Source organism: Oncorhynchus kisutch, linkage group LG4 (genome assembly GCF_002021735.2).
Source record: "Oncorhynchus kisutch isolate 150728-3 linkage group LG4, Okis_V2, whole genome shotgun sequence".
NCBI classification, from domain to species: domain Eukaryota; kingdom Metazoa; phylum Chordata; class Actinopteri; order Salmoniformes; family Salmonidae; genus Oncorhynchus; species Oncorhynchus kisutch.
Genome location: NC_034177.2, coordinates 23504143 through 23517309, shown reverse-complemented (window position 1 = coordinate 23517309; position 13167 = coordinate 23504143). Strand labels below are relative to the sequence as shown.

The following is a 13167-nucleotide window of genomic DNA, read 5'->3' as shown; positions in this document are numbered from 1 at the left end:
TTAGAATTTCCATAACAAAGGGGTTGACTACTTAATGACTCAAGACATTATCTCTTATTAATTAGTAAACATTTTTGAAAAACATTGTCAAAGTGGAACAATGTTATACTTTTTAAATTCAGGCAGTAATACAACAAAATGTGGAAAAAGTCAAAAGGGTGTGAATACTTTGAAGGCACTGTAGATATTAAATGGTAAGTGTTTTGTACTGTTAAACCAGACATTTGGGAGGCTGATCCAACAGGGGCCGGTCTTACATGACAGTGGGGTCAACAGGAAGTTCATCAGTCTCATGGAATTCATAATCCTCTTCCTCATATCTTCCTTCCAGGATACTCTGGACCACGTTGAGCACCTTGCTATTTAATACTATTTCCAAGTGGGGCATGGCCCTGAATTCCTTGACATGGACAGGTTGTGCTTGCTTCCCTATTCAGTGCTTACATGGACCCATGCTAAGACTATCCACTATCATCCATATCAGCATACACATAGTCTATAGGGTCTACATTTGGGAACTGGTCATCATAAATATAGGTAACTGGTGTTGGCAGCCCCACACCATAGAAGCAGTATATCTCAACACCAGGAGGGGGCAGACCTGCGGTCAAGTTTCTGGTGTCTTCCCACATGAACCAGCCATCCTCAAAGTCGATATCTTTGAAGAAGCGTTGGTAGTCCTGGTGGGTATACTTGAATGAGGGTGTGGAGATGAAGGTGTGGTCTGCTGGCCATGCCTCTTCAAATGGAAGCATCCAGGAGTTTGTGGTGGTCATTCGTTGCTCCTCCCGGATCTTGATGTTAGACACCATTGGGATGCCATCATTTTCACCTGCGGAGACAAATTTATATTTTTCAATCTCCAGCCAATGTGTGACTCGCCAAAGTAATCTAAACAAACCAGTCTTACCACCCTTTCAAGAAAATTAAGATGTGGGCATCATCTCAAATAAAACGATTTTGCAATATGTAGTGATTTACTGTCAATGTGATCTGTGGGACAATAAGAGGTACTTCAGCACGGTTTCAGATTGTTTTAGGTTATGTTTCTATTATGGGTGATGTTTCAATCTGTCCACCGGATTGTGACCGAGTACCTGATGCTAGCACGCGAAGGGGTTTGACTGCCCCACCCCAGGGTGCACAGAGAGAAATGAAGCCTTTGATGTACTGGTCTTTCCAAACCTGGGTCTGCTGATATAAGAAGTAGAGGACATAAATGCTTCCCATGCTGTGTCCCAGGAGGTAAATTGGTTGTTGATACTCCTCATACATATCCTCAACCAGCTTCTTCAGTCGTGCAAAGTATTCATCCTGCTCATCTGGTTAGTAGAGACAAATAGACAGTCACATGATGTGTAACCATGTTTACACAAACAATGAATGAGTTGTACTTTTAATTTTGCTGACAGGAAATTGATTGTCAGTTGGATGGTTTGTGTTTGTGTCCATGATGTTACTTGGAGCTATCCTCCAGTCGTATGGTGCTGCTCGGATGGTCTCATTGCGGACATATCCAATGTTGACCAAATGAGTAACCATAGTATGAAAATAACCTGGTAAGACAAATTGAATGAAATCATAATTAAAAAGAAGGCCTCGTTATGGTTATTCTCACCTGCCAGCTTGTTGGTGTCTAAGAACTCAACACTATATGTTTGTCCAAAACCAGGCACTCTCACTGTCACCCCTGCAGAATTGGAGGTCTTGCCAGTTGTCCTGTTCTATTCTGTAGCAGGAAATATGCAGTATGTACAGAATGTTATTGCATAAGGAAATGATCCCAACCACTAAAACAGTCAAAAAATCATGAAAATAGAGTTGTGGTTATATGCTGCTCTCTTACAGTGCATCATTTATTGATACAATTTGCAAATGCTCAAACATTAAGTTGAAATTAATTAATTAATCTAAACAGAATTATGACGTTGAATATGTAGAATATACTAATTCTCCCCCTCACCTTGTATTATCAATCCAACAGTTAATCCCAATTGGCATGAACATATTTAGGTCAATCCAGAGTGTGAAAAAGTCATCAGTCTTTTTGTAGCACATCCAATGCACAAGATGTGGCTTGTCAATCTTGGCCTCAAGTTGGTTTCCTAGGTTCCCTGGCACTGGTCAAAGGTGATAAACCTTTAGAACTTTGTCTCCAACTTGTTCAATCAGCACAGCTTCAATTAAAGTATTTGAAAAAGAGCATACAACAATGGTAGATGAGAAAGAAGGGGATGACAGATTTGTGTGATTTGTCCCATCAAACAGACTCAAGACATTGACCAATCCCATATATAAATATATATATAACACACACGAGTCCCAACCCTAATCCAAGCCCTACCAGTTCCCCAACACAGCACCTCCTAGGACATCATGTGTGGCATTACTGCCCCCACAAAACATTTATTAACCCAACACTTTCGCCTCTCCAGGCAGATATGCTGCTTAGCCCCACAAATGCTGACAAAGGAATACCAGTACGCTCTTCACCCCAGTCCAACTCTCAGCAAATGGCATTAGGAATCCTGTGTGGTTCAGTTGGTTGAGCATGGCGCTTGCAACGCCAGGGTTGTGGGTTTGATTCCCAAAGGGGACTAGTATTCATATAAAAGTAAGTTGCTCTGGTCTACTAAATAATGTAAATATACAGTGCATTTGGAAAGTATTCAGACTCCTTAACCTTAACCACATTTTGTTACGTTAAACCCTTATTAATAAATGTATTAAATTGAAGAAAAAAAACAATTAAACACAATACCCCATTTTTGACAAAAAAAATGGAAATGTCACATTTAGTATTCAGACCCTTTACTCAGTACTTTGTTGAGCAACAATTACAGCCTTGAGTCTTCTTGGGTATGACACTACAAGCTTGGCACACCTATATTTGGGGAGCTTCTCCCATTTTTCTCTTCAAATCCTCTGAAACTCTGTCAGGTTGGATGGGGAGCGTCGCTGCACAGTTATTTTCAGGTCTTTCCAGAGATGTTTGATCGGGTTCAAGTCCTGGCACTAGCTGGGACACTCCAGGACATTCTGAGACTTTTCCTAAAGCCACTCCTGCGTTGTTCTGGCTGTGTGCTTAGGGTCATTGTCCTATTGTAAGGTGAACCTTCGCCCCAGTCTGAGGTCCTGAGTGCTCTGGAGCAGGATTTATTTTTGCTCCATAATCTTTCCCTCGATCCTAACTAGTCTCCCAGTCCCTGCTGCTGAAAAACATCCCCACAGCATGATGCTGCCACCACCATGCTTCACAGTAGAGATGGTGCCAGGTTTCCTCCAGACGTGGCGCTGGGCATTCAGGCTAAAGAGTTCAATCTTGGTTTCATCAGACTAGAGAATCTTGTTTCTCAAGGTCTGAGAGTCTTTAGGTGCCTTTTGGCAAACTCCAAGCGGGCTGTCCTGTACCTTTTACTGAGAAGAGGCTTCTGTCTGGCCCCTCTACCATAAGGCCTGATTTGGTGGAGTTCTGCAGAGATGGTCGTCCTTCTGGAAGGTTCTCCCATCTCCATAGAGAAACTCTGGTGCTCTATCAGAGTGACCACCGGGTTCTTAGTCACCTCCCTGACCAAGGCCCTTCTCCCCCGATTGCTCAGTTTGGCCAGGAGGCCATCTCTAGAAAGAGACTTGGTGGTTCCAAACTTCTTCCATTTAAGAATGATGGAGGCCACTGTGTTATTTGGGTCCTAGGACAATATTACAATCATATAATACATGAACATAATCTAATGACACAATCCCCAATATAGGCTTTTCAGATCACAGCAAACTTAATTATGATCTATTTCTCTATCAAGAAATAGAAACGCTCATCTATAAGAACCGGCGGAGTGCTATTGTTTGCCACTTTGTTTTGAAGTTTGACACTTGATGGGAAGACCACATCGAAGAGCCAAAATCCAGTAGATTGATGTAGCACACGGTGTCCTATAACGAGCACGGTACAGCAGTATGCGTATCCCATTATGTCCAAATCTTTCTTAAAGCTCAGTGTTGTCTTGTCTCACTGGGTCAGAAGGAGAACTGGTCTATTAATCCTGTGCGGGAGAGAGATGGGACGCGAAATCAGAAGGGAGACGTGAGGTTAGTTATTCGTTGTCGGAGCGAAGTGCGTTCAGACAACGAATAACTAACCTCACGTTTTCCCTCTGATTTCGCGTCCCACCTCTTTCCCGCACAGGAGAAATAGAGTCAACATGATAAAGATGCACATATTATGTCCTGCTATAAGCGCATCTGTGTGCTTCTACCGAGTATAAGTAATACTTGTTACAGTAGTTTACCTGCATTTATATGAAAATGTAAACAACACACACATACAGTAGGGGGACAAACACAACGTGTACCAGCTACCTACCTACCTACCTACCTACCCATTGACCTATTGATTGTTGTATAAATTCCATTCCGTCCAGGCTGTTTGCACAATGGTACCAAGGTAAATGATTAACAATCCAACATTTAGAGATGTCAAAATATTAGTTACCAACGAAAAATCTAGGTGAAAAAAAAAACATATAGTTTGCTAAATATCACCAGCATTGTGTTAATCTTGCAATACATGTTTTTGCTTATGTTATATAAATATAATGACAGTCAAACGAGCCAAATGCAGAAGCCAGTTCCTTTACAATGAGCCTTTATTATAACCTTATTATTGTGTTGTCAACGTTTTTTTGTGATATTTATTCCCATGTGATGTAAAAAAAGAAAACGTTTCTGGAAAATGCAGCTATGCTGTCCTTTTTCGGGGAGAGGACCACTGGTTTGGTTACTTTGTTGCTTTATAGACTAGTGGCCAATCCTCAAAAAAAGGGCTTTAGTTTGATATACCCCTACCCGAGGGATAACGAAGTATAACCATGTTTTTCTATCTCTAATGTCTCCCATTTAAGAAATGGATGGTTGGGTAAAAATATTTTACTGAAAAAGTGGTTGGAAAAATGTTTTACTGAAAAAGTGGTTACATTGATAGATATTGTGACACACCCCCTAAACTAAAAAAGTGCATAATAATTCCTGATTGGAGGGGGGGGGTCACATAAGGTCATCTAACCAAATATTGCAAGTTCTGATATTGCTAAATCACTAGAAAAATATTAAAATGTTTATAATAAAACAATAAGAAAAATATTTTTTTTAAATGCAGTTCAGAATTGATAGACACCCTGTTTGTTGTTTTGTGATGTATTGTGTCACACCCTGATTTGTTTCACCTGTCTTTGTGCTTGTGTCGCCCATCTTCCCCATTATCCCCTGTGTATTTCTCTGTCTTTTGCCAGTTCGTCTGGTATGTCTTGTCAGGTCTTACCAGGGTTCTTTCCCGCCTTCCTGTTGCGCTAGTTCTGTTTCCTAGTTTCTCCCGGTTCTGACCATTCTGCCTGCCTGCCGTCCTGTACCTGTCTGACTCTGACCTGATTATGAACCTCTACCTGCCCTGACCCTGAGCCTTCCTGCTGTCCGGTACCTGTCTGACTCTGACCTGATTACGAACCTCTGCCTGCCCTGACCCTGAGCCTTCCTGCTGTCCTGTACCTGTCTGACTCTGACCTGATTATGAACCTCTACCTGCCCTGACCCTGAGCCTTCCTGCTGTCCTGTACCTGTCTGACTCTGACCTGATTATGAACCTCTACCTGCCCTGACCCTGAGCCTTCCTGCTGTCCTGTACCTGTCTGACTCTGACCTGATTATGAACCTCTACCTGCCCTGACCCTGAGCCTTCCTGCTGTCCTGTACCTGTCTGACTCTGACCTGATTATGAACCTCTACCTGCCCTGACCCTGAGCCTTCCTGCTGTCCTGTACCTGTCTGACTCTGACCTGATTATGAACCTCTACCTGCCCTGACCCTGAGCCTTCCTGCTGTCCTGTACCTGTCTGACTCTGACCTGATTACAAACCTCTACCTGCCCTTTGCCTGCCCTGTGTTTCTTAGAAATCATCTGAGAACTGTACTATCCGCCTTCCGTGTTTTCATCTGGGTCATATCCTGAGTCGTGATAGTATTATTGTATTTCTGTGCATCATCACACCCCCTAAACTCAAAGTGCAGAATAATGCCTGCTTTTGTCACTTCTAGGTTAGACTACTGCAATGCTCTATTTTCCGGCTACCCGGATAAAGCACTAAATAAACTTCAGTTAGTGCTAAATACGGCTGCTAGAATCCTGACTAGAACCAAAAAATTTGATCATATTACTCCAGTGCTAGCCTCTCTACACTGGCTTCCTGTCAAAGCAAGGGCTGATTTCAAGGTTTTACTGCTAACCTACAAAGCATTACATGGGCTTGCTCCTACCTATCTCTCTGATTTGGTCCTGCCGTACATACCTATACGTACGCTACGGTCACAAGACGCAGGCCTCCTAATTGTCCCTAGAATTTCTAAGCAAACAGCTGGAGGCAGGGCTTTCTCCTATAGAGCTCCATTTTTATGGAACGGTCTGCCTACCCATGTCAGAGACGCAAACTCGGTCTCAACCTTTAAGTCTTTACTGAAGACTCATCTCTTCAGTGGGTCATATGATTGAGTGTAGTCTGGCCCAGGAGTGGGAAGGTGAACGGAAAGGCTCTGGAGCAACGAACCGCCCTTGCTGTCTCTGCCTGGCCGGTTCCCCTCTTTCCACTGGGATTCTCTGCCTCTAACCCTATTACAGGGGCTGAGTCACTGGCTTGCTGGGGCTCTCTCATGCTGTCCCTGGAGGGGGTGCGTCACCTGAGTGGGTTGATTCACTGTTGTGGTCATCCTGTCTGGGTTGGCGCCCCCCCCCCCCTTGGGTTGTGCCGTGGCGGAGATCTTTGTGGGCTATACTCAGCCTTGTCTCAGGATGGTAAGTTGGTGGTTGAAGATATCCCTCTAGTGGTGTGGGGGCTGTGCTTTGGCAAAGTGGGTGGGGTTATATCCTTCCTGTTTGGCCCTGTCCGGGGGTGTCCTCGGATGGGGCCACAGTGTCTCCTGACCCCTCCTGTCTCAGCCTCCAGTATTTATGCTGCAGTAGTTTATGTGTCGGGGGGCTGGGGTCAGTTTGTTATATCTGGAGTACTTCTCCTGTCCTATTCGGTGTCCTGTGTGAATCTAAGTGTGCGTTCTCTAATTCTCTCCTTCTCTCTTTCTTTCTCTCTCTCGGAGGACCTGAGCCCTAGGACCATGCCCCAGGACTACCTGACATGATGACTCCTTGCTGTCCCCAGTCCACCTGGCCATGCTGCTGTTCCAGTTTCAACTGACCTGAGCCCTAGGACCATGCCCCAGGACTACCTGACATGATGACTCCTTGCTGTCCCCAGTCTACCTGGCCATGCTGCTGCTCCAGTTTCAACTTCCACCTGACTGTGCTGCTGCTCTAGTTTCAACTGTTCTGCCTTATTATTATTCGACCATGCTGGTCATTTATGAACATTGAACATCTTGACCATGTTCTGTTATAATCTCCACCCGGCACAGCCAGAAGAGGACTGGCCACCCCACATAGCCTGGTTCCTCTCTAGGTTTCTTCCTAGGTATTGGCCTTTCTAGGGAGTTTTTCCTAGCCACTGTGCTTCTCCACCTGCATTGCTTGCTGTTTGGGGTTTTAGGCTGGGTTTCTGTACAGCACTTTGAGATATCAGCTGATGTACGAAGGGCTATATAAATAAATTTGATTTGATTTGATTTGATTTGATTTGGATGGAGTGGGGATGGCCCACATAAGCTCATGTAACCAAATATTGCAAGTTGGAATACAAGTATTCAGTTGTCTGCCCTACATAAACTAAAATAATTAAGATCTCTTAATTCATCTTGGAAATATAGACAGAGATATAATAGGTGGAAATATCAACTATGAATATTTACGATGAATGTAAGCTTTACTTTCTGGTAGCTGATTAACCTCCTAGAGTTGCTTGACGTACCAATAGGTAACGTAAAGAAAAATCCACGTAAAAATCTGTCAGGTTAAGTTGTTTTTTTCCATTGAATTCATCTCAATCCACCACATCTGCCTATCACTTCCGCATATGCGGTGAAAGGTGTTAGAGCTAGAGCGGTGTTTGTCAGACCATGAGACATCCCGAAAACATCTGTAGCATCCAAACCATTTGGGCTACAAACTAACCCCATGGTGGAAAGGGGAGATTCTCACGCACATGATGGTGTTCTCCATTTTGATCTACAACCCCCACAAGTCTCACAGGACTTGTCTGAGGTAAACGGTACCGGTTTTAAAAAATGAATGGAAGTACATTATATATACATGAGTATGTGACACCCCTTCCAATTAGCGGATTCGGCTACTTCAGCTACTCCCTTTGCTGACTTGTGTATAAAATCGAGCACACAGCCATGCAATCTCCATCAACAAACATTGGCAGTAGAATAGCCTTACTGAAGAGCTCAGTGACTTTCAACGTGGCAATGTCATAGGATGCCACCTTTCCAACAAGTCAGTTTGTTAAATGTCTGACCTGCTAGAGCTGCCCTGGTCAACTGTAAGTGCTGTTATTGTGAAGTAGAAACATCTAGGAGCAACATCAGCTCAGCCACGAAGTGGTAGTCCACACAAGCTCACAGAAGGGACGGCAGAATACTGAAGCACATAGCGTGTAAAAATCGTCTGTCCTCGGTTGCAACACTCACTACAGAGTTCCAAACTGCCTCTGGAAGCAACATCAGCACAACAACTGTTCGTTGGGAGCTTCATGAAACCGGTTTCCATGGCCAAGTAGCCATACAAAAGCCTAAGATCACCATGCGCAATGCCAAGGGTCGGCTGGAGTGGTGTAAAGCTCTCCGCCATTTTACTGTGGAGCAGTGTAAACCCGTTCTCTGGCATGATGAATCACGCTTCACCTTTTGGCAGTCCGACAGACAAATCTGGGTTCGGCAGATGCCAAGGCATAGTGCCAACTGTAAAATTAGGTGGAGGATGAATAATGGTCTGGGGCTGTTTTTCATGGTTCGGGCTAGGCCCCTTAGTTCCAGTGAAGGGAAAATGCTACAGTGCACAAAGCAAGGTCCATAAAGAAATGTTTTGTCAAGATCGGTGTGGAAGAACTTGACTGGCCCGCACAGAGCCCTGACCTAAACCCCATCGAACACCTTTGGGATGAATTGTAAGACAGGCCTAATCGCCCAACATCAGTGCCCGACCTCACTAATTCTCTTGTGGCTGAATGGAAGCAAGTTGCTGCAGCAATGTTCCAACATCTAGTGGAAAGCCTTCCCAGAAGAGTGGAGGCTTTTATAGCAGCAAAGGTGGGACCAACTCCACATTAACACCAATAATTTTGTAATGAGATGTTCGACGAGCAGTTGTCCACATACTTTTGGTCAAGTAGTGTATGTTGGGAATCCAATATCCCCACCATAATTACTCAAACACCTTTGCCTGTGTATATAAAAGGCAGCAGACTGCCTGGCATGGCAACACCAATATTTCAATTCACAAGCCTCTTTGTGGATCAATGAGGCAACGATAAGGCTCCAATGAAAGGAAAGAGAATACAACCATGGAGTCGGACACCCGCTCCCTCGCTTTACAGCTTGCCCCCACTGTGGAATATAACTTAGCCTACAGAATTGGGCTATAATGTCATCCACTTATCATCAAACTGTTCCTTAATCCCAATTTCCCTATAAGGACATGCCATATATATCAAACAAGAGGCACCTTAGGATGGTCAAACTTAGACAAAGATAAGTGTGATCGTGAATGGTGGCTGGGACATGACTGTGAGATAGTGGCTTGGGGGTAGAAGCTGTGAACCATTCTTGATCAACTCCATTGATCAAATGATTTTGGGTCAGACTCGAATCTTTTGCGCTGCTGCAAAAAAATTGTAGTCAACTGAATGCACAGCTTAGTTCATAGCCGTGGTTACGTGAAACTCCCAAAGTAATCCACCACTCTAATAAATGTAAAGCAATCTCTGTGTGTGTCAACTATAATTTTAGCACCGTTTTGATTGGGACAGCGCCATTGTCCTGCTTTGAGAAAAGCATGGGATCTCGTCTTGACAAAATCCATCAATGTCAGATTATTGTTTTCACTGAATCTCCGTTTGGATACTTGGTTACATTTAGGCTGGGAAGTGTTAGCTAAATTGAGGTGAGTGCTCATGATCATTAGTCTAGCAATTGAAAATGTAAATTGTCTGGTGGTGATTTTATTAATTGTTCAGCAGTCTAATGGCTTGGGGGTAGAAGCTGTTGAGGAGCCTGTTGGTCCTAGACTTGGCGTTAACTTAGGTGACTGGAGTCTCTGACAATTTTATGGACTGAAACCGCCTGGATGGCAGGAAGCTTGGCCCCAGTGATGTACTGGGCCGTTTGCACTACCCTCTGTAGCGCCTTACGGTCAGATGCCGAGCAGTTGCCATACCAGGCGGTGATGCAACTGCTCTCAATGGTGCAGCTGTAGAACCCTTTGAGGATCTGGGGACCCATGCACAATCTTTTCAGTCTCCTGAGGGGGAAAAGGTTTTATCGTGCCCTCTTCACGACTGTCTTGGTATGTTTGGACCATGATAGTTTGTTGGTGATATGGACACCAAGGAACTTGAAACTCTTGACCTGCTCTCGACCTGCTCTCAACAAGCTCTTTGTGTTTGAAGCTGTGTTTAAAATTCACTTCTCGAATGAGGGACCTTACAGATAATTGTGTGGGGTACAGAGATGAGGTGGTCATTCAAAAAATCATGTTAAACATGATTATTGGTCACAGAGTGAGTCCATGTAAAAATGACAAAGAAATATTCCACTTTGACATTATGGGGTATTGTGTATAGGCCAGTAACACAATCTCAATTGAATCCATTTTAAATTCAGGCTGTACAGGTTATGAGCAGCAGGTGGTGGAGTGGTTCAATCGAGACGGGTCCAAGAAAGCTGGGGAGGATGTAGCAGAATGGATCTTCCTGGTGTCTGAGGACAGGATCCAAGTGACATACCAAGGGGAGGATGACCGGATTATTCCTGCTTGGAGAAACTTCAAGCCCAGAGATTCAGGGGATTTCCAGAACCCACACTCCTTCACCCTTCAGATGGCTCCCACCTATCCACCTGGCATCCACCTTTCAGATGTAATCTTCAGGGGCAATAAACAGTAGCTAAACAATCTACAGAATTTACACCTGGCTTAGATCATCTATTTGGTGCCACCAGCAATTTGAGATAAAATGTTCTTCCGTTATGTGGGTTAAGTAACTATGGTGTTTGTCCAATGGTCTTTATGTATGTGCTTTCAGGTAGATCCATTTTAGAAGCCAAGTAAGAATCTGTATGAAATGTTAGTCCATATGATGAAGGAGGAGGAGAATGTGGTACAATCAAGGAGTCTGAGAAAGACTCCTCCGACATGTCTTCAAATTAGAGAAATATCAAAGTAACAAACAGTTAGTATTTTTACTCAGGTGAGGGAAATACTGGGTGTAAGAGAACAAGAAGAGGGCAGTACTGAGCTTTACATCTCCATCTACAACACAGTGAGGAATGAGAGAGCACGCTGTCACTGAGAGGCACTAGTAAGAATTACGCTCACCCTCTCATCACAGAAGGCTGACTGACACTCGGTGCCGCCTTCTTACCCTACAGTATTTCCTCTCTACCTCATGTCATGTCCAGGAGAGGATGGCCAAAGAGGAGCGTCTTCGACAGGCGGTGAAGAAGCTGGACATCTTAGCACCGTTTCAGGCCCAGCTGGGTGACCCAGATAACCTGACCAGACAGGCTGCTATACAGCTGACCTGAAGAAGTGGCTTGTCGATAAGACCAACCCCATACATGCTCGTTTTGAGAGGGTACTTCAAAACATACCATAGTCAGATAAACATAGGATAAAATCTAAAGAACTAAAGGGTTCTTTACAGACAATAACTGTGTCATAAAAATGTGTCGTTGGCAAAAACAAACAAAGATGTAGTATTACTTAGTTCATACATTTATAAAAGATGGTTTTAATTTTGATAGATATGTCTGTATTTTTCTAATGTTGGTCTGTATTGCTGTTATACAGTGTAATGTAATGCATAATATATCTGTAGGAGACCCAGGACCTTCAGTAGAAACAGCAGTGCTGCAGAAAAAACAGCCCACTATGACCAAGGAGGATGAAGATGAATACCTTGCTTACTGCTCTGATGCCATGTGCACAATACATATTCTCGAACTGTGTTTGAGCAGGTAAAGCACTGTAAAGGCTTGATTAATGGTAGAGAATTATTTCACATGAAATCAAATACAAATGTATTTGTCACATGCTTTGTATACAACAGGTGTAGACGAACAGTGAAATGCTTACTTACAGGTCATTTTCCAACAATGCAGAGTTAAATCATTTTTCAAAATAGTGACAAGAGGAATAAATACAGAGTGAACGAATAACAATTTAAAAAATGAACATGGCTATATACAGGGAGTACCAGTCCCAAGGGGTAAGAGGTCATTGAGGTAGCTATGTACAGTGCCTTCAGAAGTATTCACAGCCTTTGTCTTATTCCATATCTTGTTGTGTTACAGCTTGAATTCAACATGGATGAAATGTTCTTACTCATCTACACACAATACCCCCATAATGACAAGGTGAAAACATGTTTTATAAATGTTTGCTAATTTATTGTAAATTAAATACAGAAACATCTCATTGACATAAGTATTTACACCCCTGAGTCAATCATTTGTAGAAGCATCTTTGGCAGCGGTTACAGCTGTGAGTCTTTCTGGGTAAGTCTCTAAGAACTTTCCATACCTGGATTGTGCCACATTTGCCAATTATTATTTTTTAAATTCTTCAAGCGCTGTCAAATTGGTTGTTGATCACTGCTAGATAGCCATTTTCAGGTCTTGCCATATATTTTCAAGTAGATTTAAGTCAAAACTGTAATTCGGTCAGGAACATTCACTGTCTTCTTGGTCAGCCACCCCACAATCTTAGTAAAAAGGGTTCCAATAGGGTTATTCGGATGTCCCCATAGGATAACCCTTTTTTGTTCCAGGTAGAACCCTCTGTAAACGCATTCTACCTGGAACCAAAATGGTTATACCTGCAACCAAAAAGGGTTCTCCTACGGGGACCTTAAGGTTCTAGATAGCATCTTTTTTTCTAAGAGTACAGTGTAGATTTGGCCTTGTGTTTTAAGTTATTGTCTTGCTGAAAGGTGAATTCATCTCCCAGTGTCTGGTGGA

At 43.3% G+C, this 13167-nt stretch overlaps 1 pseudogene; it reads right to left on the bottom strand.

The window, feature by feature from the left end:
• Positions 1-57: 57 nt before the first annotated feature.
• On the bottom strand, positions 58-4380 carry LOC109888559 (phosphatidylcholine-sterol acyltransferase-like; annotated as a pseudogene).
• Positions 4381-13167: the final 8787 nt, after the last annotated feature.